The sequence below is a fragment of the Sminthopsis crassicaudata genome, chromosome 2, assembly GCF_048593235.1.
Source record: "Sminthopsis crassicaudata isolate SCR6 chromosome 2, ASM4859323v1, whole genome shotgun sequence".
Lineage (NCBI taxonomy): Eukaryota > Metazoa > Chordata > Mammalia > Dasyuromorphia > Dasyuridae > Sminthopsis > Sminthopsis crassicaudata.
The window spans coordinates 319,088,410-319,110,863 of record NC_133618.1 but is presented as its reverse complement, the minus strand read 5'-3'; the positions used below and the strand labels follow the sequence as shown (position 1 = coordinate 319,110,863).

The 22,454-nt window shown below is 34.0% G+C and overlaps 1 long non-coding RNA gene and 1 pseudogene across 1 annotated transcript in view; both read left to right on the top strand.

Annotated features, from left to right (window-relative positions):
- Positions 1 to 22,454, top strand: part of LOC141556277 (uncharacterized) — a 133,948-nt gene that overhangs the window by 34,777 nt on the left and 76,717 nt on the right. The gene's annotated exons all lie outside the window — the stretch shown is intronic.
- On the top strand, positions 16,911 to 17,326 carry LOC141553478 (vacuolar protein sorting-associated protein 29 pseudogene; annotated as a pseudogene).

The following is a 22,454-nucleotide window of genomic DNA, read 5'->3' as shown; positions in this document are numbered from 1 at the left end:
CCACCTTGCTGAATATTTTGTATCTCTTATTCCCTACTTGTTTCAGCTAGATTTCTCAGTTGAGATGCTTGCAATCTTCCCATAAAAGAAGAAATGGACTTTGATTCTTTTTTACATTTTATTTTTCCAAACAATATTTAATTTTCTCTTCCTATCATCCAACAGAAAAAAGAGGAAGAAAATCCCTTGTAAAGGATATGAATAGTTAAAAAAAAAAAAAAAGCAAAAGCAACAACAAAACAAATTTCCACATAGGCAACATTAAAGTATATTTCTCATTTGCCTCTTGGGGTGTCATATCTCTGACAAGAGGTGGCTACTGATGCATCATAAAGTTTCTGGAATTGTGATTGGTTATTGCAACGATTTAGAGTTCTTAAGTCTTTCAAAGTTGTTTGTTATTGTAATTGTATAAATTGCTCTCCTGGTTCAGTTCACTTTACTCTAAATCAGTTCATATAGATCTTCCCAAGTTTCTTTGAAATGTCCCTTTCATCATTTCTGATGTTATAATGATTTTCCATCAGATGCATATCACATAATTTGTTCAATTTTCAACTGATGATTGCCTCCCTAGTTTCCATCCAGTTTGATAATACAAAAAGAGCTGTTATAATTTTGTATATATTGTACATATTGCAGGAAAGAGGAAACTCTTTGATTGCTTTGGGATACAGACCTATTAGTAGGATTATTGTGTCAAAGGATATGCACAGTTTATTAACTTTTTAGGCATAGTTCCAAATTGGTTTCCAGAATGGCTGTACCAATTCATAGTTTCATCAATATTGAATTAAATGCTCATTTTCCTGCAGCTCCTCTGATGTTTATAATTTTCCTTTTTTGCCAACTTTTCCAGTGTGAGGAATATAAAGTAAAATTCAAAGTCATTTTAATTATATTTCTCTAGGGATTTGGAGAATGTTTTTTCATATGGCTACTGATAGCTTGTATTTTCTCCTTTAAAGACTGAACACATTCTTTGACTGTTTACCAACTAGAAAATGGCATTCATTCTTATAAATTAGAATCATTTCTTTATATAGCTAATCCATTACCTCTCAAGAGGTAGACAGCATGTTTTATCATGAATTCTGGTAATAGGAGTTACTCATTATGTTGATCAATTTCTAGTATTCTCTTTATTTTTTTGAACCTACATTTCCATTTTTATTTTGTTTTATTTAACAGTTTTTTTAATATAATTTTCTCCAATTACACATCAAGATAATTTTTAGTATTCATTTTACAAGATTTTGAGTTTCAAATTTTTCTTCCTCCTTCTCTCTCTTCTCTTTCTAAATTGATAGGTAATTTGATATAGGTTAAAATGTGCTATCATATAGAACCTATTTCCATATTAGTCATAGTTGTGAAAGAAAAAGTAGAAGGGTAAAAAATCTGAAAAAGAATAAAGTGAAAAAATAGCTTTGATCTATATTCATAGTCCATCCGTTTTTATCTAGATATGGATAGCATTTTCTTTCATGAATTTTTTTGTACTTGGATCATTATGTTGCTGAGAAGAGCTGAGTCACTGATCATCATACAATGGTTTGTGTGTAATATTGTGTAACATGTTTTCCTACTTCTGCTCATTTCATTTGGTATCAGTTCATAAAAGACTTTCCAGCTTTTTTTCTGAAATCTGCCTGTTTCTTATTGCCAATATTTCATTACATTCATATATTACAGCTCAGTTATATCCAAATTGATAGTCATCCCCTCAATTTCCAATATTTTGTCAATATAAAAAGGTCTGCTATAAATATTTTTACACATGTAGATCCATTTTTTTATGATCCCTTTGGTATACATCCAGCAGTGATGTTTCTAGATCAAAGGATATGCTCAGTTTGATTGCCCTTTGAGTATAGTTCCAAATTGCTCTCCAGAATGGTTGGATCAGTTCACAACTCTGCCAACAATGCATTAGTGTCCAAATTTTCCTATATTCTCTCCAATATTTGTCACTTTCCTTTTTTTATTATATTGGCAAATCTGATAGACATGAATTGTTTTAATTTTTATTTCTCTAATCAAAAAGTGATTGAGTACTTTTTCAAAACAGGTAGTTTTTACTTCACCATCTGAAAACTGTCTGTTCTTATCTTTTGATCATTTATCCACTGGGGAATAACTTGTATTCTTATAAATTCAGTTCTCTACACATTTGAGAAGTGACACCTTTATCAGACACACTTAGTATAAAGATCATCTTGTAGCTTTCTGCTTTCCTTCTAATCTTGGTTGCATCGGTTTTATTTGTACAAAAGTTTTTAATTTAATATAATCAAAATTGCCTATTTTATATTTTGTAACATCCTTTGTCTCTTATTTGGTCATGAATCTGTAACTCATTTAACTTCTTTTAAGAATCTGGATGCTATATACCACTTGGTGCATATATGTTTAGTATTGATATTTCTTCATTGTCTAGGCTACCTTTTAGCAAAATGTAGTTTTCTTCCACATCTTTGATAATTAGGTCTATTTTTGCTTTTGCTTTGTCTGAGATCAGCCTTGCTATCCTTATGGTGTTTTTTTGTTTGTTTGTTTGTTTTTAACTTCAGATGAAGCATAATAAATTCTGCTCCAGGGGCAGCTAGGTGGCAAAGTAGTTAGAGCACCAGCTCTGAAGTTAGGAGAACCCAAGTTCAAATCTGGCCTTAAGACACTTAACACTTCCTAGTTGTGTGACCCTAGACAAGTCACTTAACCCCAATTGCTTCAGCAAAAAATAAAAAATAAAAAAATAAATTCTACTCTAATTCCTTACCTTTAAACTGGGTGTGTGTTTTGTAAACAATGTATTGTAGGATTCTGATTTTTGATCCACTCTACTATATGCTTCTGTTTTATGGGAGACTTCATCCCACTCACACAGTTCTATTTACTGATTCTGTATTTCCTTCCATCATATTTTTCTTCTCTCTTTTCATCCTTTCCCTCTTCAACAATGTTTTATTTCAGTCTACACCTCTCCCAATCCGCCCTCCCTTCTGTCAGTCCTCCCTTTACTTAATCTCTCCTCTCCTACTTCTCTGTTGATAAGATAGATTTCCATATTCAATTGATTGTGCATATTATTCCTTCTTTGAGCCAATACTCATTGGAGTAAATTTCAAGTGATATCTTTGCCCACCTTCCTATCTTATTCTCTACTGTAATAGGTTCTTCAGGCTTCTTCATGTGAAATAATTTATCCCATTCTACATCTTCTTTGGCAACCAGTGTACTCTTCTTTCTTGTCCCTTAATTATTTTTATGTCATTCCCTCCAATATCTGTATCCTCTATGTACATTCCTTCTAACTAAACGATGCATAGTACAATTTTTAAGAATTACAAGGGAGGTATACCTTCGGAAGCTAATAATTAATGTGCAACAAGAAAATGGTATTTACACACATATATTGTATCTAGGTTATATTGTAACACATGTAAAATGTATGGGATTACCTGCCATCGGGGGGAGGGAGTGGAGGGAGGGAGGGGATAATTTGGAAAAATGAATAAAAAAAAAAAAATTACAAGGGAGGACTTCCAGCCAAGGTGGCAGAGAGGACACACACATCTATCTAAGCTCCTTTTTGCTCTGAAAATACTTTATTTCATAACAAAGCCTCAGAATTAGGACTTGACTGAAAAAGCTCACAAATACATTACCAACAGAAGATATTCTCGAAATTCACCAGAAAACGTCTGTTTTTGCTTGTGGGGAGGACAGATAAGGTGCAGACTGAAGGCAGGCAGTGAGAGTATGGGAGGCAATGAGAGTATGGCAGGCACTGAGAGTATGGCAGGCAGCTCACACTGAGCACACCTGAGGGGGTGGGGTGTGATCTCAGCCATTGTTGTGAGGAGAACTTTATCACAATGTAGCTACTTTGCCTTGGCAGCAAGCCAGTAGATCAGCAGAGAAGCTATAAACACAAGGAGTAAAGACTATACCCCAGAAAAGCTAGGGTCTCTTGGGACCTGGCCACACCTACTCAGACTGACTCAGCAAGCTCTCAGTCTCAGAGTGTAGATGCAGTGCAGCCATTGCTGTCCTGCTAGTGCCTCACTGCTGTCCCCTGCAATCTGTAGAGGAAACTCGGTAATAACATCCAGCCCCCCCCCCCCCAAATAAAGCAGATTGTATTTGCTTTTTTTGTTAATTTGTTTTCTTAAATTCTTCTTTGACAAAATGAGCAAAAAATTAAAGCACACTCTGACAATAAAGAGCTTCTATATGGATAGAGAGCAGACTTTAAACCCAGAGGAGACTAAAAAACAGACTGTCTCCAGATGAATCTCCAAAGGGAGATATGACCTGGTCCTCAACACACAAGACTCTCATAGAAGAAATTAAAAAGGCTCTTACAAGAGAATTAGAGGAAAAATGGGCAAAGGAAAGGGAAGCTTGGCAAGAGAGTCTGGATAAAGAGAGAGTGGATAAAGAAATCAAATCCTTAAAAAACAGAATTAGTGAATTGGAAAAAGAAAATAGCTCTCTAAAAAAATAAAATTGGTGAAATGGAAAAAAATCCATAGAACAAAACAACTCACTTAAAAATTCAATTGGACAATTAGAAAAAGAAATAAAAAAGTGAGTGAAGAAAATAATTCATTAAAAATCAGAATTGAATAAATGGAATTGAATGACTCTAGGAGACACCAAGAATCCATCAAACAAAACCAAAAAAATGAAACAATGGGAAAAAATGTCAAATACCTTCTTGGGAAAACAACAGACCTGGAAAACAGATCTAGGAGAGATCATCTGAGAATTATTTAACTTCTTGAAAAATATAATGAAAAAAAGATCCTGGACACTATTTTCCAGGAAATTATCAAAGAGAACTGCCCAGATTTTATAAAAACAGAGGGTAAAATAGACATTGAAAGAATTCATTGATCACCTACTGAAAGGGACCCTAAAATCAAAACTCCAAGAATTATTGTGGCTAAATTCCAGAACTATAAGACTAAGGAAAAAATACTACAAGCTGCTAGAAAAAAATCAATTCAAATATAGAGAAGCCACAATACGGATTACCCAGGATCCAACAGCATCCACATTAAAGGAATGAAGGGCCTGTTATCTGATATTCTGAAATGCTAATGAACTTGGTATGCAGCCAAGAATAACTTATTCAGGCAAAATGAACATTTTTTCCCAGGGAAGAAGATGGACATTCAATGAAATAGGTGAATTTCATCTATTTCTGATGAAAAACAAAACAAAACAAAACAAAACGGAACTAAACAAAAAGTTTGATCTCCAAATATAGGACTCAAGAGAAACCTAAAAAGGTAAAAAGAAATCTTGGAATTATATTTCTGTTATAAAGATACATAACACATGTATAATTTGTTCTGGAAACTAGAGGTGAAAAGGAAATTGTACCAGAAAAAGGGTAAAATGGGGGTACTACATCTCACAAAGAGGCAAAGAAAACCTATTATATCTGAGAAAAAGAAGAGAGTGGGATGAAAATAGTGTGTATTTCACTCTCATCAGAATTGGCTTAAAGAGAAAAATATTAGACATATTCGATTTACAGAGATACTTCTCCCATTGAAAAGTGGGAGGAGAAAAGAGAAAAGGGAAGGAGTCAGCTAAGTGGAAAGGAATATAGAAATTGTGAGGAAAAGGGGTAAGAAAGGGGGAGGAACTCTAAGGTGGAGGGAGGGATTTTTAAAAGGGAGGGCTGTGAGAAGCAAGTGGTACTCACAAGTTTAATACTCGGGAGGGGGATAAGGGGAAAGGAAAGGAGAAAAGCATAAGTAGCAGAGGTTAACAATATAGCAAGTAATACAGAATTTGTAATTTTAACCATAAATATGTATGGGGAAAACTCCCCCATAAAGAGGAAGTGATTAGCAGACTGGATTAAAAGCCAGAATCCTATAATATATTGTTTACAGGAAACACAATTGAAGCAGGGTGATACATACAGAGTAAAGGTAAAAGGCTGGAGCAGAATCTACTATGCCTCAGGTGAATTCAAAAAAGCAGGGGTAACCATCCTGATCTCAAATCAAGCAAAAACAAAAATTGATCTAATTAAAAAAGATAAGGAAGGGCACTATATCTTGCTAAAGGGCAGCATAGATAATGAAGCAAGATATAGTGCTCTTCCTTATCTTGATCTTGATCAATATTAAACATATATGCACCAAGTGGTATAGCATCTAAATTCTAAAAAGAGAAATTAAGAGAGCTGCAAGAAGAAATAGACAGCAAAACTTTAATAGTAGGAGATCTCAATCTTGCGCTCTCAGAATTAGATAAATCAAACCACAGAATAAGAAAGAAGTCAAAGAGGTAATTAGAATACTAGAAAAGTTTAGATATGATAGATTTTTGGAGAAAACTAAATGGAGACAGAAAGGAGTACACTTTCTTCTCAGCAGTTCATGGAACCTATAGAAAAATTGACCATATATTAGGAAATAAAAACCTCAAATTCTAATGTAGAAAGGCAGAAATAGCAAATGCATCCTTTTCAGATCACAATGCAATGAAAATTATATTCAATAAAAAGCCAGGGGAAAATAGACCAAAAAATAATTGGAAACTAAATAATTTCATACTAAAGAATGATTGGGTGAAACAGCAAATCATAGACATAATTAATAACTTCACCCAAGAAAATGACAATAATGAGATGTCATACCAAAATGTGTGGGGTGCAGCCAAAATGGTAATAAGGGGAAACTTTATATCTCTAGAGGCCTACTTGCATAAAATAGAGAAAGAGAAGGTCAATGAATTAAGCTTGCAACTAAAAATACTAGAAAAGGAATAAATTAAAAACCCCATCAAACACTTAACTTGAAATTCTAAAAATAAAAGGAGGGATTAATAAAATTGAAAATAAAAATCTATCGAATTAATTAATAAAAGTAAGAGTTGGTTCTGTGGAAAAAGCCAACAAAGTAGATAAACCCTTAGTAAATCTGATTTTAAAAAGGAAAGAGGAAAAGCAAATTGTTAGTCTTAAAAATGAAAAGGGAAAACTCACCACTAATGAAGAGGAAATTAGAGCAATAATTAGGAGTTACTTTGCCCAACTTTATGCCAATAAATTAGATAAATTAAATGAAATAGAAAAATACCTTCAAAAATATAGCTTTCCCAGATTAACAAGAGGAAGAACTAAATTGGTTAAACAGTCCCATCTTAGAAAAAGAAATAGAACAAGCTATTCATCAACTCCCTAAGAAAAAATCCCCAGGACCAGATAGACTTACATGTGAATTCTACCAAACATTTACAGGACAATTAACTCCAATGCTATATAAACTATTTGAAAAAATAGGGATTGAAGAAGCCCTACCAAATTCCTTTTATGTCACAGACATAGTACTGATACCTAAACCAGGTAGATTGAAAACAGAGAAGGAAAATTACAGACCAATCTCCCTAATGAATATTGATGCTAAACTTTTAAATAAAATATTAGCAAAAAGGTTGTAGAAAATCATCCTCACAATAATACACTATAACCAAATAGTATTTATACCAGTATTACAGGGCTGGTTCAATATTAGGAAAATTTTAGCATAATTGACTATATCAATAACTAAACTAACAAAAACCATCTCAATAGATGCAAAAAAAAAAGCATTTGATAAAGTCCAATATCCATTTCTAATAAAAACACTTGAGAGTATTTTCTTTAAAATAATCAGCATCTATTTAAAACAATCAGTAGGCATCATATGTAATAGAGATAAACTGGAACCATTCCCAATAAGATCAGGAATAAAACAAGGTTGCCCACTATCACCATTATTATTCAATATTGTCTTAGAAATTCTAGTCTCAGCAATAAGAGTTGAGAAAGAGATGAAAGGAATTAGACTAGGTAATGGAGGAAACCAAATTATCACTCTATGCAGATGATATAATGGTATACCTAGAGAACCCCAGAGATTCTATTAAAAAGCTATTAGAAATAATTCACAACTTTTGCAAAGTTGCAGGATACAAAATAAATCCACATAAATCCTCAGCATTTTTATACATCGCCAACAAAATCCAACAGCAAGAGATACAAAGAGAAATTCCATTCAAAATAACTGTCGATAGCATAAAATATTTGGGAATCTATCTACCAAAGGAAAGTCAGGAATTATATGAGCAAAATTACAAAACACTTTCCACTCAAATAAAGTCAGATTTAAATAACTGGACAAATATTAAGTGCTCTTGGGTAGGCCGAGCAAATATAATAAAGATGACAATACTACCTAAACTAATCTATTTATTTAGAACTATACCAATCAGACTTCTAAGAAACTATTTTAATGGCCTAGAAAAATAACAAAATTCATATGGAAGAGCATAAGGTCAAGAATTTCAAGGGAATTAATGAAAAAAAAAAAAAAAGAAAAAAGAAAATGAAGGTGGCCTAGCTGTACCTGATTTAAAACTATATTATAAAGCAGAAGTCACTAAAACCATTTGATATTGGCTAAGAAATAGATTAGTTGGTCGGTGGAATAAGTTAGGTTCAAAGGACAAAATATCCAATAACTTTAATAATCTAGTATTTGACAAACCCGAAGACCCTAGAATTTGAGATAAGAATTCACTGTTTGACAAAAACTGCTGGAAAAATTGGAAATTAGTATGGCAGAACTAAGCATTGACCCACACTTAACACTGTAGGCCAAGATAAGATCAAAATGGGTCCATGATGTAGGCATAAAGAACAAGATTAAAATTAAATTAGAGGAACATAGGATAGTTTACCTCTCAGACTTGCGGAGGAAGAAGGAATTTGTGACCAAAGAAAAACTAGATATCATTATTGATCAAAATTAAAATTTTGATTATATCAAATTAAAAAGCCTTTGTACAAACAAAATTAATGCAAACAAGATTAGAAGGGAAGCAACAAACTGGGAAAATATTTTTACAGTTAAAGATTCTGATAAAGGCCTCATTTCCAAAATAAATAGAGAATTGCCTCTAATTTATAAGAAATCAAGCCATTCTCCATTTGATAAATGGTCAAATGATATGAACAGACAATTTTCAGATAATGAAATTGAAACTACTTCTACTGATATGAAGGGGTGTTTCAAATCATTATTGATCAGAGAAATGCAAATTAAGCCAACTCTGAGATATCACAACATACCTGTCAGATTGGCTAAGATGATAGGAAAAAATAATGATGAATGTTGGAGGGCATGCTGGAAAACTGGAACACTGATAGATTCATTGTTGGTGGAGTTGTGAATGAATCCAACCATTCTGGACAGTAATTTGGAACTATGCTCAAAAAGTTATCAAACTGTGCATACACTTTGATCCAGCAGTGTTACTTATATCTCAAAGAGATACTAAAGAAGGGAAAGGAACCTGTATGTGCCAAAATGTTTGTGGCAGCCCTTTTTGTAGTGGCTAGAAACTGGAAATTAAATGGATGACCATCAATTGGGGAATGGATGGGTAAATTGTGGTATATGAATGTTATGGAATATTATTGTTCTGTAAGAAATGACCAGCAGGATGAATACAGTAAGGCTTGGAAAGACTTACATGAACTGATGCTGAGTGAAATGAGCAGAACCAGGAGATCATTATACACTTCAACAACAATACTGTGTGAGGATGTATTCTGATGCAAGTGGATTTCTTCTACAAAGAGAAGACCTAATTCAGTTCCAATTGATCAATGATGGACAGAATCAGCTACACCCAGAGAAGGAATACAGGGAAATGAATGTGGGCTACTTGTATTTTTGTTTTTCTTCCCAGGTTATTTTTACCTTCTGAATACAATTCTTCTTGTGCAACAAGAGAACTCTATGGTTCTACACACATATATTGTATCTAAAATATACTATAACATGTTTAACATATATAAAAAACTGCCTGCCATCTAGGGGAGGGGGTGGAGGGAGGGAAGGGTAAAGTCAAAACAGAAGTGAGTACAAGGGATAATGTTGTAAATAATTACCCATGCATATGTTCTGTCAATAAAAAGTTATTATAATTTAAAAAAAAAGAATTACAAGGAATCATCAATGTAAACAGTTCATTTCCATCAAATTCCTTATATTTTCTTTTACCTTTTTTAGGTTACTCTTGGGTCTTGATATTGGAGATCAAACTTTTTCTTCAATTCTAGTCTGCTTCTTATGAAAGCTTGAAATCCTTTTATTTCATTAAATGATTTTTTTTTCTTAAAGTATCATATTTAATTTTTGGTTATAGTCTGTATGTTACTTTGTCTTCTGGAATACCAGGTTATATGATCTTCAGTCTTTTAGTATTCTGTGTAATCCTGATCATGACTCTCTAAGGTTTGAAAATTGTTTCTTTCTGATCACTTGAAGTATTCCCCCCCTCCTTAACTTGATGGTTTTGTAATTTTATTAAGATGTTTCTTGAAGGTTTTATTCTGGAATCGCTTTCCTGAAGTGATTAGTGGATTCTTTCAATGCCTATTTTGTCCTCTGGTTCCAGGAAATAATGTCACTTTTCCTTAATAATATCTTGAAAGATTCTGTCCAAGTGATCCTTTTGATTATAGCTTTCAGGTAGTCCAATGATTCTGACATTGTCTCTCCTGGATCTATTTTCTAGATCTGTTGTTTTTTCCCATGAGGTAGTTTATATGAATTTATTTAATTGAATCTTGATGATTTATAGTGACTAATAGAATCATTAGTTTCTATTTGTTCAATTCTTGGTTGCATTGATTTTGTTTGTACAAGGAGTTGTTTTCCTCCTTTACCTTTTGCACTTTCTTTTTCCTTTTGACCAGTTCTACTTTTTAAGCAGGTCTCTTTTTTCCAAGCTGTTGACTCTTTTTTATAATTCTCTTGCATCACTCATTTCTTTTCTGCATTTCCATGGGGCTGCATTGAATTATGTGGTTGTCTGGCACACAGGAGGTTGCCTGTTTGCACAGAGCTATAATGAAGTACATGGGGATTCTTCGACCTGGAACTGGCCCAATGCCCTGATAGTAAGGCTCATGGGACAGGGGGAAGAATCCTGGTTTTGGGGTTTACCTGCTCCACCACACTGAAGCTCAGGATCTCCCATTAGTTTGCAGAGGTGGGATGTGCTGCTAACTTATTGGGATGCTGTCTGTCTTGGACTGTACTCCATTTTTGCCCAAGTAGGACAGACCTTTCTTATTAGTCTTCCAAGTTTTTTGTGCTAGAAAAATGTTTCACCCTATCTTTTTGCTGGTTACACTGTTCTAGTATTTGTTTGGGGGTGCTTTTTTTATGGTTGTTTGGAGGTGAATATGGGAGTTATGAATTTTACTGCTTACTACACCATCTTGATGCCTAGAAGTCTCTTAGCCTACTCTTTATTTAAAAAAAAAAAAGTGGGTGTTAAGAGAGATTTCATGCACCAATAGTTTAGATTTCATGAAATCTTCTTCTTCCCATTCTTTTCCTTTTCCTTCATCACAGCCCAAACATAGATATATATATAATATATATATATATATATCTTTTTATTATTTCCTTTTAAACCCCCTCTTCAAAGATCCAGATCCACATCTTGTTACTAGAATTTATTTTGCTTAGAAATAATCCTTACCTTAAGCTGCTCTCCCTTTTACATTCCTCTTCTCTTCTTTAAATCACTTTTTCATTAAGTAAGAAATATTTTTACATCCAAATCTCTCTCTTTGAATCCTTCATTTCTTTGGTTAGTTCAGATGAGAGTAAAATTCAACTATCAGCCCACTCTTCCTGCTTCCTCTTTCTTAAGTCTTCTATTTGCACATTTGAATTATGTGAGATAATTTCCCTCCCCTTTTCATTTCCCTCAATATTTTTCCTCATCCCTTTTTCCTTTCTTCAGCTTATAACATTTAAAAAGTCTCTCTGTATTACTAGACTCCTTCCTGATTATTATGAGATTTTGACGTGCATCTTTTCCCCCTCTTTAAATGTAAATACTTCATTATTATTTAATCCCTTATGATTGCTCATTTTTACTTTATGCTTCTATTGACTCCTGTGTTTGTCTTTCAAAGTTTCTATTCAACTCTGTGTTTTTTTCTATCAATTCTACTTGAATTTCATAAGTAATGAGAATGCCTTTGGTCCATAGGATTACATTCAGTTTTGGGGGTAAGCTATTTTTCCCCAGCTTATAGTTTTGGCCTTATAGAATATTTTATTCTAAGCCCTTCAGTCCTTTTATATGATTGTTGCTAAATTTTGTATGGACTTAACTGTGACTCCTTAGTACTTACTTATTTCCAATTTCCTGTAATTTTTTTTTCTAGAAGCTTTATGTTTTGGCTATATACTCCTGTGAAATGTCATTTTGTGACTTCTTTTATTAGGTGACTAGTAGATTTTTTTCCCTATTTTCACTTTGCCCTTTAGTAGGAGTTGAAATGAAGGGGAAAAGGTCAATATCTTATTTCAGTGATGGAAGGTTGTACAATTCTCATAAAGGAAAAGATATATATAAAAGGATCTAGGAGTCTTACAAGGATATACTCTACAGGTACTTGATGATCAGAAAGGACACTCATTTTGCTTCAGGAGAAAAGGAATGAAAGCTCCTGTGATCCACTGATACCCAAAAAATCAGGAGAGCATGGGCCCAGGAAGGGGAATTCACAAGAAATGAAAAAAAAAAGTTACCAGGGGAAGGGCAAAGGTTAATGAATTATGTAGACAAGGGACATGAGAACATTCCTATAATGATATAGTATCCTAACACCTGAAGAAACTGGTATTTCTAAGAGGGAGGCACAACAGGAAAAAAGGCAGGAGGGGAAGAAAAGAGGTCAAGACAAGATCTATATGGTAATAGAACATAGAAATGCTTTAGAACAGAGAATCAAAAAAGGGTATTTTAGAAACTTTAATTCCATACGGTATGTAGACTAAAAAAGTGTGGGACCCATGAATCAATGAATAAAACTAGAATAGAAAAAACAAAAAGATAAATAATGAAGAAAATGAAGTACAGAAAATGAAAAATTTTAAATCAATGAAAAATTAAAAGAGATGACAAGGAGTCTACTTAACTGAAAGGAGGAAAATTAGAAATAACCAGATAAAAAGAAAGAAGAAAATAAGACTCCAAAATGAATGAAAGGAGTAACAAGTGCACATACACTCGGATTTTGAACAATGTAGATAGACCATCAGAGTTGCATTCTTTGCAGAAGAGTTTGAGTGACTGGCAGTTAACTCAGCCTAGTAAAGGACATCAGTGTTTGTTACCTTATTCTGCCAGATGATCTCCAGAATCCTCCTAAGACAATTCAGATGGAAGCAATTCAGTTTCCTGGCATTGTGCTGGTATACTGTCAAGGTTTTATAGGTATATAACAATGAATTCAATGGCTCAGTAGATCTTCAGTTTAGAAGTCAATCTAATGCTTCTTCCCTCTCACATATTCCTTCAGGCTCTCCTAAATATTGAGCTAGGTCTGGCAGTCCATGCACCAACCTCATCATCTGCATGGACATCTCTGAAAAAAATATTGCCAAGGTAAGTGAATCCACAACATTCAAAATTTCCCCATTTGCACTATAACTGATGGTTCAAAATTAATACAGATAGTAGAGAATTGATCCATACTCTGATACATCAGCCTCAGATGCTTAGTGGAATGCATAATCATCTGTGAACAAAAAATCATATACCCACTCTCATTCTACTTTAGTCTTGGCTTATAGCCCTCTCAAAATAACTTATTGTCAATATGATAGCTGACCTTGATGCCTCTTTGGTCTTCCTCAAAAGCACCCAGCAGCAAATACTGAAAACATTGTGCTGAAAATCATGGAAGCATTTATGATCTTGGATAACCAATAAGCCACAATAGTACTGACAGAGGCTACCACCAGAAAGCTGCTTCTATGTAAGCAAGTTGAATCTCAATCCCTTGGACCAATGTAGTTTTAGGCACAGCTTTGTGACCTTTTAGAGGAGGAAAAATATTTAAACTAACATATGGGGGAAAGGATTAGGATATTTGAGCACATATGCTAAGCACTGGAGATACAAATACAAAATCGAGACAATCTTTACCCTCAAAGCTTTTCTTGTATTTCTAATGATCAGATAATACATACAGGAAAATGGTAGCCAGAGAAAGGAATTATGAATTGAAAAGTCGCAAAGATGATGAATTGAATAATAGAGCAGTCCATTAATACACTTTTTACAAAGGTGATGGTAGAAGTAATTTAATTATAGTACTCAAAGAAAGAATAGCAGTGAATAGGGGAATAGAGAAAAGGGTATTTATATAGTGGTATGGCCAAAAATAGAATAAAGAAGATATGAGGGCCCAGGGAGTACAGAATTTAATGACCTAAATCCTCTTAGGTTTTCCCTCTATTGGCACAGTTTGAAGGGTAGAACAGAAGGGCAGAAAATCACAAGTTCAGTTATAATTTCAGTAGAGTTTGATAATCCAGGACAAAATCCCAGGAATGCCATAGTTGCCCTTGGTTACATAGCAAGCATTTTAGTTGCTATTGTCCCTGAAATAGGCTTCAAAAGTGGGGACTTTTATCAAAACACTGGCTCAGAGTTTCAGGGTTCCTGTAATATATATACACAATATATGTAAAGGTTGCTGAGGTACGCTCTGGGAAACCAAGATCAGTAGCATTTATTAAGTACCTATGTGCCAGGCTCTTTGCTAAGTGCTTTACAAATATTATCTCATGAAATCCTCACAACCCTGGGAAGCACCTGTTATTATTCCCATTAAATTACTTCCTTTACCAGACTTTAGAGATATGGATATCCTTAGAAATTTTTGTTCAAATCTATAGCTACAGATTCTGAGGTTAAATTGGAAGACAGTGGGGCAACCAGCAAAACCAGAGATGCATCAAGGAATGCTCTAGCAATTTAATTGAAACTACAAACAGCTGGAACTATAAAGCTTACTCTTTCAGGGGCCAGCACTGACTCCCCAGTGGAGTAATCTCTTAGCCTGAGTCCTGTGATTCCTTCTCAGCATAGTCATAAATAGTATATTGATTTGTATATTAGCTTGCAGAGAGCAAAGAGGCTACCAAATAAAATTTTGTCACACAAAACATATTTGAATTTGGCATTTTCTGAGGTCTTTCCGAGGAGAGAAGTTTACCTGGGGTGACAGAGAACAGTGAGCAATAATTTTATAACAGATAAATTTTGATGTTCCATGTTGTTGTTAGCCAAACTTAGTATGGGTTCTCATGGCCAATGGCCAAGGCAGAGCAGGATTTGTTGGCTCACATTGTGATGGGGTCAATTACAAAGCTTGTTGGTAATCAAGAAGGTCAACTGAGGGAAGCCAGGGAGAGCACTGAGGCAGAAAGTTGAAAAAAAAATGATCAGAAATCAAATTCACAATCATGGGGGAATTCAAGCAGCCCTGGGTTTTTACAGAGTGAACTTTTCCCTTAGAAGTTAATGATGACACTCAAGGCATACTACAGAACCATATTATTTGACTTGTTTCCAAATTCTTCTAAATTTCAAAGAAATTTGTGACTCTACTAGCTCAATCATTTATTCCCAAATTTTTATTAGAGAAGAACTATCTAGACTCTACAGTATCTTACTTCATAACCCAGTAGCAGTGACCAAATAGCTGGGCCTGGAATCAGAAAAGCCTGAATATAGATCTAACATCAGATACTTACTAGCTGTATGACCCTGGGCAAGTGACTTTAATGGGAATAATAGTAACACTTACCTCTCCCAGAGTGGTATTGAGTATTAAATATTTGTAAAATACTTAGCACAGTGCCTGACATCATATAGGCTTAATAAATGCTATTTCTATGTGTATGTGTGGGTATATGTGTGTAAAACACTCCTTTGTCAGTCTTATGAAGCCTGAGAATAATGCTTTTCAATGCAAAATATATATTCCTCATTTTCTGAAATCTAACCAGTAGCTGGAAGAGAGTGAGAAAGGAGGTAAAGAGTGTCTGTTAATCCCAGGTTAAGAACCTCTGGTACAGAGCTTTTCTGGCTGAGACATGTTGACTTATGAACTGACTGTAAAGAAACACCAGGGAAAAAAAAAGAGTAACATTTTAACCTACACTATATGAGATTTTCCTACTTCTCTAAAAACCAATATTGGAGATCTTTTGGGGGAGTAGTAGTTTCTCTGTGTGTCTCTGTGTGGATCTTCTCTCTTTCTCCTCTTTCTTTCTCTATGTCTGATTCTGTCTCTCTGTGTCTCTGTATTTTGTAGTTTGTACAATTTCTCTGGTCACAAATGGTTAGGGGAAACAAGATTTAGCTGAGATTTAAACATTCTTTGCTGGCAATCTGGCTTCCTTGAACCATCTCTGGACCATCCCTAGTCAGTCTGACTTCTATGCCAAGCTTTAGATTAGACAATTTTTAGCACATAAAGCCAGGTTCAAATATATTAATTAAATAATAAAGTATCTTCCTCACATACTGTTAGTAAGGGAAAGAATAATAGTTGCACACACCTTCTTACACCTTTGGGACTTTCTGGATTTGTACCCTGAGATTATTAGATCTGCAAGATATGGGAGGGAGGAAGAGAGACAGGGGAGTCAAAATGGCAGAGAGTAGAGAGAACCTTGCCTGAGTTCTTTCTGGCTTCCATCAGAATCAACCCTACATCAAGCCTCTGAACAGATTTTGGAATAACAGAACCTACAAATATTTGGAGTGTAACAAATGTCCAGCAGAAGATAACTTGGAAGGACTTTGGAAAAGTTCTGTTTCAATCACATAAGGGGAAACATAGCCCAGCAAGAAGTGGCACAGGACAGAGAAGCCCCACAGGAGAATCTAGTGGGAGGCCCTTAGCCAAAATGCACTGTTCTGCTTCAGAAGCTAGTGCATTAGAGGGAAGCTGAGGAAGGAGACAGTGGTGGTGGTTGCTGTGGCAGACGGGGGTCAGTGATAGGATGGCTGGGCACAGATTGGTGTTAGTATTAGTTGATCTTCACATCCCCTTTCACTGCAACAGTCTGCCAACTAAATTCAAAAAACTGCTGGTCCCTGGAAAAATTCAGCATATTTTCTGCACTGGAAATCTTTGTACCAAAGAAAGTTATGACTATCTGAAGATTCTCATAGGAGATGTTCATATTGTTAGAGGAGACTTTGATGAGGACATACACACAAATTTGAGGCCTTTGAACATGAAAATAAATTCTACATTAATCCAGGATCTGCCACTGGATCATATAATGCTCTGGAAACAAACATCATTCCTTCATTCATATTGATGGACATCCAGGCTTCTACAGTTGTCACTTATGTATATCAGCTTAGTAGAGATGATGTGAAAGTAGAACGAATTAAATATAAAAAATCCTAAAGCAAAAAAAAAAAAAAAAGAAAGAAACTAGTGGATTAGCAAATTAGCTGTGAGATCTCCAATACAACTACCAAAGGCAAATAACTCTTACACTCCAGCGTAAAAGGCAGGATTTAATCACACCCACCTAGCATGGGAAGGAAGCCAGAAGCACCATAAACCACAAGGCAGCACAAAACCCTGTCACTCTGTGAGGAAGCTCAGGCAGTCTTCCCCTGTACCTTTAGAAGCCCTATGCCAAACTTTAAAAATGAGCAAAATAGCAAAAAGATCTCTGACCATAGACAGGTATTATGGAGACAGGGAAGTACAGAATTTAAATCCTGAGGAAACTAAAGGCAAAATGCCTCCAGATGAAGCCTCAAAGGGAGATATGAACTGGTCTCCAACTCAAAAAGCTCTCTTGGGAGAATTCAAAAAGGATCTTAAAAGAGATTAGAAGAAAAATAGGGAAAGGAAATCTCTCTGTAGGAGAATTTGAGAAAAGAAACATAAAAATTAACTGAAGAAAACAACTCCTTAAAAATACATTTGGTAAAATGGAAAAAATATATAATAAAGAAAACCACATCCTAAAAATAGATTTGTGAAATGGAAAAAGAAAACCACTTCTTGAAAAATGGAATTGGTGAAATGGGGGAAAAAATATAATGAACAAAACAACACCTCTAAAAATCAATTGTTCAAATGCAAAAGGAGGTCAAAAAAAGCAAACTGAAGAAAATAATTCATTAAAAATCATAAATGGACAAAGGAAAGTAAATGACTCAATGAGACATCAAGATTCAGTCAAATAAAACCAAAAAAAAAAAAAAAAAAAAAAAGAAAGAAAGAAAAAATAGAAGAAAGTGTAAAATACCTCACTTGAAAAACACTTGAACTGGAAAATAAATCCAGGAGAGACAATTTAAGAATTTTATGGACTACCTGAAAACTACAATTTAAAAAAAAAAGAGCTTAGACAACATCTTTCAAGAAATAATCAAAGAAAACTGTCCTGATATTCAAGAACCAGATAGTAAAATAGCCATTAAAAGAATCCATCAATCACCTCCAGAAAGAGACCTCAAAATGAAAACTTCAAAGAATATTGTAGCTAAATTCCAAAATTATCAGATTAAGGAGAAAATACTGCAAGCAGCCAAAAAGAAACAATTTAAATATTGAGGAGCAATAATCAGGACAACTTAAGACTTAGCAGTTTCCACTATAAAGGACCAAAGTACCTGTAATATAATATTCTGGAAGGCAAAGGAGCTTGGACTGCAGCCAAGGATCAACTGCCCAGCAAAACAAAGCATTATTTTTCAGGAGAAAAAATGGACATTCAATGAAACAAAATATTTTTAATTATCTTTGATGAAAAGACCAGAGCTAAACAGAAAATTTGATCTTCAAATAGAGAACTGAAGAGAAGCATAAGAAGGTAAAAAGGGAAAGAAAAAAAAAACACCTATGTTTTTAAAGGTTAAAATATTTGCATCCCTACATGGGAATGTATGGACATATGTATAACTCTTGATAACTGTATAGTTAGGGATATGCTTAGAGGGTTTAGGTATAAATTGACTTTAATGTGATGAAATAAAAATAAATTAGGTATGGAAAAGGGATTGTACTAAAAGAAGAGGAAAGGGGAGGTAAAATGGGGTGGATTATACTACATGAAGAGGCAAAAAGGCATATTATAGTTGAGGAAAAGAAGGGAGGGAGATTAGCATTGTTTGAACCTTAATCTCATCATATTTGGCTTAGAGAGAATATCATACATATTGAATTTGATATAGAAACTTGTTTCACCCTATAGGAAGGGAAAGAAAAAAGGAAGGAGGGAGGCTAATAGGAAGGAGAATAGAAGTAGAAGGGGAAAAGGATAAGAAATGGGGAGGGACTGAAAAAAAAGAAAGCTGATTTGGGGAGGTGGTGATCAGAAGCAAAACACTGGTGAATAGAGAAAGAGGGATAAGGAGAGAGAATAAAGTATAACTTGGGGAAAATAGGATGCTGAGAAATAGAATTAGTAATTTTAGTTGTGAATGTGAATGGGATGAACTCTCTCATAAAACAAAAATGGATAGCAGACTGGATTAAAAGCCAGAATCCTACAATATGTTGTTTACAAGAAATACATTTAAAGCAGAATGATATATGCAGAGAAAAGGTAAAAGGCTGGGCAGAATTTATTATGCTTCAGGTGAAGTAAAAAAAAGCAGGAGTAGCAATCCTGAACACAGATCAAGCAAAAGCAAAAATAGATCTAATTAAAAAAGATTAGGAAGAAAACTACATCTTGTTAAAAGGTATCATAGATAATGAAGGAATATCAATAATAAACACATATACATCAAGTGGTATAGCATCCAAATTCCTAGAGGAGAAGTTAAGAGAGGTGACAGAAGAAAAAGGTAGCAAAACTATACTAGTGGGGGATCTCAACCTCACTCTATCAGAACTAGCTAAATTGAAACACAAAATAAGAAAGAAGTTAAGAAGGTAAACAGAATTTTAGAAAAGTTAGGTATGATATACCTTTGAAGAAAATTGAATGGAGACAGAAGGCAATATACTTTTTTTGGCAGTACATGGAACCTACACAAAATTGACTGTATTAGGGCATTAAAAAACTTCACAATCAAATGCAGAATGGCAGAAAAAATGTATCCTTTTCAGATCATATACAACAAAAATTAAATGTAATAAAGAGCCAAGAAAAAATAGACCAAAATTAATTGGAAACTAAATAGTCTAATCCTAAAGAATGATGGGGTAAAACAACAAATCACAGAATCAATTGATAATTTCATCCAAGAGAATGACAAGGAACCAACATACCAAAATTATTGGGATGCAGCCAAAGCAGTTCTTGGGGGAAGTTTTATATCTCTGGATGCTTACTTGTATAAAATAGAGAAAGAAAAGATTAGCAAATTGGGCATGCAACTAAAAAAATATAGAAAAGAACAAAATTTTAAAACCCAATTAAATATCAAATTTGAAATTCTGAAAATAAAAGGGGATATAAAATTGAAAGTAAAAAAACTAATGAACTAATAAACAAAACTAAAAGTTGATTTTATGGGAAAAAAAAAAAAACAACAAAACCATCCCAATGAAGAGGAAATTAAAGCTATAATTAGGAGGTATTTTTTTTCCAACTGTATGCCAAGAAACCTGATAACCTAAGTGAAATGGATGAATCGTTACAAAAAATGTAGATTGTCCAGATTAACAGAGGAAGAAATAAATTATTTAAATAGTCTCATTTTAGAAAGAGAAATTGAGCAAGCTATTAATGAAATCCCTAAGAAAAAATCTCCAGGGTTACATGGATTTACAAGTGAATTCTACCAAATATTCAAAGAACAATTAATTCCAATACTATACAAACTATTTGGAAAAATAGGGAAAGAAGGAGTCCTAGCAAATTCCTTTTATAACACAGATATGGTGCTGATACCAGATAGGGTCAAAACAGAGAAAAAAAATATAGACCCATTTCCCTAATATTGATGCACAAATCTTAAAAAAATATATATTAGCAAAGAAAACCCAGCAACTTATCACTAGGATAATGCACTATGACCAAGTAGGATTTATAACAGGAATGCAGGGATGGTTCAATATTAGGAAAACTATTATCATAATTAACCATATAAATAAACACACTAATAAAAATTATGATTGTATCACTATATGCAGAAAAAGCATTAATAAAATCCAACACCCATTCCTATTAAAAACATTAGAGAGCACAAGAATAAAGGGAGTTTTACTTAAAATGATCAGAGACATCTATCTAAAACCATCAACAAGTATCATATGTAATGGGGAAAAACTGGAAGCATTCCCACTAAGATTAGGGGTGAAGTAAGGTTGCCCCCTATCACCATTACTATTCAATATTGAATTATAAATGTTAGCTTTAGCAATAAGAGAAGAAAAAAGAAATTGAAGGAATTAGAGTGGATAATGAAACAAAATCACTTTTTGCTGATGATATGATGTTATACTTTAGAGCATTAACTACAAATCTATTAGAAACAATAATTTTAGCAAAGCTTCAGGATACAAAATAAATCCACATAAATCATTTGCATTTTGATATTACCAATGAAGTCCAGCAGCCAGAAATAGAGAAATTCCATTTAAAATAAGTGTAGATAATATGAAATATTTAGAAGTCTTCCGGCCAAGACAAAGCCAGGAACTATATGAACACAGTTACAAAACACTTTCCACATAAATAAAGTCAGATCTAAACAATTGGAAGAATATTAAGTGCTTATGAGATGGCCAAGCTAATATAATAAAAATGATAATTCTGCCTAAATTAATCTACTTATTCAATGCCACACCAATCAAATTGCCAAACAATTGCTTTATAGAGGTAGAAAAAATAACAAAATTCATCTAAAAGAACAAGAGGTCAAGAATTTTGAGGGAATTAATGGGTGAAAAAAGCAAATGAAGGTGGCCTAACTGTACCAGACCTAAAGTTATATTACAAAGCAGCAGTTATCAAAAACATTTGGGACTAGATAAGAAATAGAATAGTTAATCAGTGGAGTAGATTAGATTTACAAGGCACAATACTCATTGACTGTTTCATAAACCCAAAGACTCCAGATTCTGGGGTAAGAACTCCGTATTTGACAAAAAATACCAGGAAAATTGGAAAACATTATGACAGAAACTAGTCACTGATGTATACATGTATTGTATTTAACATATACTTTAACATATTTAACATGTATTGGTCTACCTGCCGTCTGGGGGAGGGGATAGGGAAAGGAAGAGAAAAATTGGAACAAAAGATTTTGCAACTGTCAATGCTGAAAAATTACCCATGCATATATCTTATAAATAAAAAGCTATAATAAAAAAAAAAGAAACTAGACACTGGCCAACACCTAACATCCTATATCAAGATGAGATTGAATTGGGTTTGTAATGTTCTCCTCTCTAGAGTATAATGTTCTCTGGGAGCAGGTTTTTGGGGGAACTTCTGGAGACAGCCTTAGTTTCAGTTCAGTTCAATAATCCCAAATGCAGCCAGGAGTTAAAGTCCAGATCCTTTATTGTAGTCTTTCAAAGTCCTGAATCTTTTCCTGGGCCCAGTTAGCTTTAG